The 5,134-nt window shown below is 37.0% G+C and overlaps 1 pseudogene across 1 annotated transcript; it reads left to right on the forward strand.

Moving 5' to 3' along the window:
- Positions 1 to 3,906: 3,906 nt before the first annotated feature.
- On the forward strand, positions 3,907 to 4,415 carry LOC309970953 (proteolipid protein 2-like; annotated as a pseudogene). The gene has a single exon. The product of its transcript is annotated as a proteolipid protein 2-like (transcript).
- The last annotated feature ends 719 nt before the right edge of the window (positions 4,416 to 5,134 follow it).

The following is a 5,134-nucleotide window of genomic DNA, read 5'->3' on the forward strand; positions in this document are numbered from 1 at the left end:
GATAGTGAAACAAAGAAGAAAAAGAAAGAAAAAGGGAGAGAAAGAGGGAGGGAGGAAATATAAACATACACACAAAAAACCTTAAAAAGAAGTTAGTAAATTGGGGCTTCCCTGGTGGCGCAGTCGTTGAGAGTCTGCCTGCTGATGCAGGGGACACGGGTTCGTGCCCCAGTCTGGGAAGATCCCACATGCCACGGAGCGGCTCGGCCCGTGAGCCATTGCTGCTGGGCCTGCACGTCCGGAGCCTATGTTTCACAACGGGAGAGGCCACAGCAGTGAGAGACACACGTACTGCAAAAAAGAAAAAAAAAAGTTAGTAAATTGAATCCATCAATATATAAAAATGATAATATTTCATGGTAGATTGGGGGTTTATCCAAGGAGTGGAATGTTGGTTTAACATTTAACAATCTATGTAATTTATCATATCAACAGAATAAAAGAGAAAAACCACACAATTATCTCAACAGATGCAGAAAAAACGTCCATACTTGAATTTTTAAAAAGCTTATCAAGCCAAGAATAGAAAAAAAAATCCCCGTTTTAATAGAGGGTACCTGTAACTAACATAATGGTGAAAGACTGAATGTTCCCGTATGATAGGTAAAAGGGAAGAATGTTCACACTTATTGCTTCTATCCGATACTGTTCTGGAGGGTGAAGCCAGTGCAATAAGACAAATAAATAAAGTAAATGTAGATTGAAAAGAAAGAAAGAGATCTGTCTCTATTGGCTATCAACAGACAGAATATCCCAAAGAATGTATAAAACAGCTACTGGGACTAATAAGTGAATTTAGGAAAGTCATAGGATTCAAAGTCAATGTACAAACATTCATTGTGTTTCTATAAAGTAACATAAACTATTAGAAATTGAAATTTGAAAAGAGTACTATTTACAATAGTGTAAAAATATGATATATTTTGGTATATAATATACATGTTAAAAATTATAAGCTATTGATGTAAGAAATAAAAGATCCAAATAAATGGAAAGCATACTGTATTCATGGATTGGAAGACTTAATATTATTAGAATGTCAATTCTCCCCACACTGATCTACAGATTTAATGTAATCCCATCGTAATCTCAGTAGTGTATTTTGTAGAAATTAGCAAGCTGATTCTAAAATTTATATGGATAAACAAAGGCTGTACAATAGCCAAAACAACTTTGACATATAAGAAAATTTATATGACTTGATTTATAGTTATTATAAGGCTACAGTTATCAGGAGAGTGTAGTGTTGGTAAATATAAACATATAGATCAATTGAATAGAACAGAGAGTCCAGAAGTAGATTTATACAAAATTGGTCAATTGATTGATTTTTGACAAAGTTGTTAAAGAAATTCAATGGTGAAGGGATAGTTTTTCAGCATCTGGTTATCAAACAATTTGACATCCATATGCAAAACTAAAAAAGAACTATCTTTCTGCTGTTGCTTTATAATAGTATAATTTTATTATGGTCCATTAACATACTTTGTATTATTTTAATTTATTTAAATTTGTCAAGGTTTGTTTTTGCTTTATGTATTTTATTTAAAGCCTTGTTATTAAGTGCATACTCATTTAAGATTGTTATGTCTTCTGGTAAAGTGACCATTTTATAAATCTGTAATGTCCTTTTTTTATCCTAAATAACATTCCTTGTTCTGAAGTCTACTTTGTCTGATACTAAAATAGCCACTCCAGCTTCCTTTTGATTATTGTTTCTGTGGAATATTTTTTTCCATACTCTTACTTTTAATCTATCTAAGTCTTTATGTTTAAACTGAGTTTCTTGAGACCAGCATGTAGATTTTTAAAAATTTTAATATTACTTCAATCTTTTAATTGGTATATTTAGACCATTTACATTTAATGTAGTTATTGGTGTGGTTAGATCTAGGTCTATTATTTTGCTATGTGGTTTTTGTTCTGTTTGCTCTTTTGTTTCCCTATTCCCCATTTCCTGCCTTCTTTTGGACAGTTTGAATAGTTTTAGTATTCCACTCTATTTTATCTACTGCTTTTTTGGTGTTGTCTTTCTCTCTCTCCTCCCTCCCTCCCTCCCTCCCTCTCCCTTTCTCTTTCTGGTCTTTCTAGGGAAGAATTTCTCAAACACAGTACAATTTCTATTTTGGACCAAATAATTATTTGTTCTGGACAGCTGTCCCATGCATTGTAGGATGTTTAAAAGCATTTCTGATCTCTACCCACCAGATGCCAGTTGCACCTCTTCCCCAATTATGGCAGTCAAAATTGTCTTTAGACATTGCCAGTTGTCTCCTGGTGGGCAAAATCAGCCCAAGTTGAGAACTACTGCTCTAAATAATACAACAGAAATACTTAACATTTCAGAGTATAGTTAGAGTAATGTTTTACTATTTAATATTTAGAAGTTTTACAATCATATAAGTCTCTTAACCTCCTCCCTTTATACTATACTTGTCATATGTATTAATTGAACATGCATTAAAAAAAAACCCAGTTTTCTATATTTACTCAGATTTTACTGTTTTTGTTCTTCTTTGATTCCTGAAGTTCCAGGTTTCATCTGGTATTATTTCCCCTCAGTCTGAAGAACTTGCTTTAGCATTTGTTTTAGTTGGCTGTATGTTCTCTTAGTTTACCTTCATCTGAGAATATCTTTATTTCTCTTTCACTCCTAGGGGATATTTTCATTGGATTTAGAATGCTTGGTCGAAAGTTTTTTCCTATCATTCTGAAGATGTCCTACTGTCTTCTGGCTTCCATGGTTTCCAATGAGAAGTCCATCATTTTTTTTTAAACGTCTTTATTGGAGTATAATTGCTTTACAATATTGTGTTAATTTCTGCTGTATAACAAAGTGAATCAGCTATATGTATACATATATCCCCATATCTCCTCCCTCTTGCGTCTCCCTCCCAACCTCCCTATCCCACCCTTCTAGGTGGTCACAAAGCACCAAGCTGATCTCTCTGTGCTATGCAGCTGGAGAAGTCCATCATTATTAACATCTTTGTTCTTCCATATATGTTGTGTCATTTTTCCTTAGCTGCTTTTAAGATTTTTTCTTTACATTTAGTTTTCAGTAGTTTGATTATAATATGTCTGGGTGTGGTTTTCTTTGAGTCTATTCTGTTTTATGTTCTGTGAATTTCTTGAATCTGCAAGTTAATGTCTTTCACCAATTTGGGGAAGTTTTCAGCCATTGTTCTGTCAAATATATTTTTCTGCACCAATTTTCTTTATAGGACTCAATTGTTACAAACGTTAGACTTCTGATATAGTCCCATGGCTCCTTGAAGTTCTATTCAGTTTTTCTAATCTTTTTTCTCTTTGTTTTTCAGATTGGAGAATTTCTGTTAATCTGTCTTCAAGTTCACTGACTCTCTCCCATGTCATCTTCATTCTGCTATTGAGTTCATTAGTAAATTTTAAATTTCAGAGAATGTATATTTTAATACTATTTAATTCATTTTTTATAATTTATTTTCTTTGCTAAGACCTCCTATCTTTCCATTCATTTTGTCTCATGTGTGTTTACCTTTGCCTCATGAAGCTTATTATAGTATCTGCTTTAAAGTCTTTCTCTTATAATTTCAGCATATGTGTCACCTTGGGGTTGGCATCTGTTGATTTTTCTTTTCCTTTGAGAATTGGTCACGTTTTCCTGGCCTTTTGCTTATCAAGTAATTTTGGATTATATTCTGGACTTTTTGAATATTAAATTGTGTAGATACAGATCCTGTTAAAATTCTCTAAAGGATGTTATTCATTATTATTATCATTATTACTGTTTTAGCAGGTGACAGAACCAGTTAGCTTCAACCTACAAATTTTTAAAATCACTTTGATCCGGCAAGACAGCTGGGTGTGCACCAGCCTTGAGCCTGCAAGCAGATCCTCCCTGCCCCCAGGGACTCCAGCCCCACCATGGCAGATTCCCAGCACACATCTGCCCCCCACTGCTGGACCACCTGCACCAACTTCTTGTGCACCCAAAAGGGAAGTCTCCTGTTTGCTGAGATTATATTGTGCCTGGTGATTCTGACCCTCTTCAGTGCCTCAACAGCAGAATATTCCTCTCTGTCTGTGATTGAATTGATCTTTGCTTCTATCTTCTTTGTCGTCTACATGTGTGACCTGCACACCAAGATACAATTCATTCACTGGCCTTGGAGTGAGCCCTCATAGTGGCCATCCTCTACCTGATCACCTCCATTGTTGTCCTTGCTGAGAGAGGAAACCGTTCCAGAATCATTGCAGGGGCACTGGGCCTAATTGCTAAGGGCCTCTTTGGCTATGATGCCTCTGTCACTTTCCCCTTGAGATAATAAAGACATACAGCAGCACCTACTGACCCTGCTGATACCCTGGCCCTGTGTCAGTGTACTCCCTTCATTTCTCTCTGTAACCTGCCAATAACTCCTCCATCGAATTAACTCCTCCCCCTGTCCCTACAGCACTCCCAGCCAACTCCCAGCCCTGTATTGAGGTAAAAGTGCTGCTATTCAGAGAATTTATCTTCCAGCCTGCCAATCACCTCTCCAGGGTGTGCCTAGGTCCCCTTCCCTTATGCAGTATAAAAAAGAGATGCCAGTTCTGTCTGGTCTATGCCCCCACCTAAGCCACAAAATGAGGGAGGAGGGTACCTTAGATTTCAGACTCCAGGCCCCAGGTTGTGACTCGCTCCAAATAACCTCTTCAGTGCGGGAGGTGTTTCTATGGAGGAATAAATAATAAATGGATTGTTAGAAGAGTAACCAAAAAATCCCTTTCTGTGGGCAGTGGTTCCAATCTCAGTTCAGTTTCCTAACCTTGCTGATGCTGCTTTGGGTCTGTTCAACCACATACATCTCTAAGACGTTAGTCTGAGACCTGGTTGGTGGTTTAAATAGTAATTCAGTTCTCAAAGTTTTGCTAGGCTGCTTTGGGTCTGTCCCATGCATATGCAGCTCAAGGGTAAGTTAGGGACCTGTCTAGTTTCTTACACAATTTTGAGATATCCTCTTCTCCAACTCACTTCTCTCCAGGATTCCTCCTACACTCTCTGCCCCACAGAGGCCCCCTTTGCCAGTTCTTCTGTGTAAAAAGGCAAGGTTTCTTTTAGAGTTTTAGAGTCCCTGTATCGCTGCTGGCCAACAGTTCCGCACTTGGGGCA

The sequence above is a fragment of the Leucopleurus acutus genome (genome assembly GCF_964270905.1).
Source record: "Leucopleurus acutus genome assembly, chromosome: 13".
NCBI lineage: Eukaryota > Metazoa > Chordata > Mammalia > Artiodactyla > Delphinidae > Leucopleurus > Leucopleurus acutus.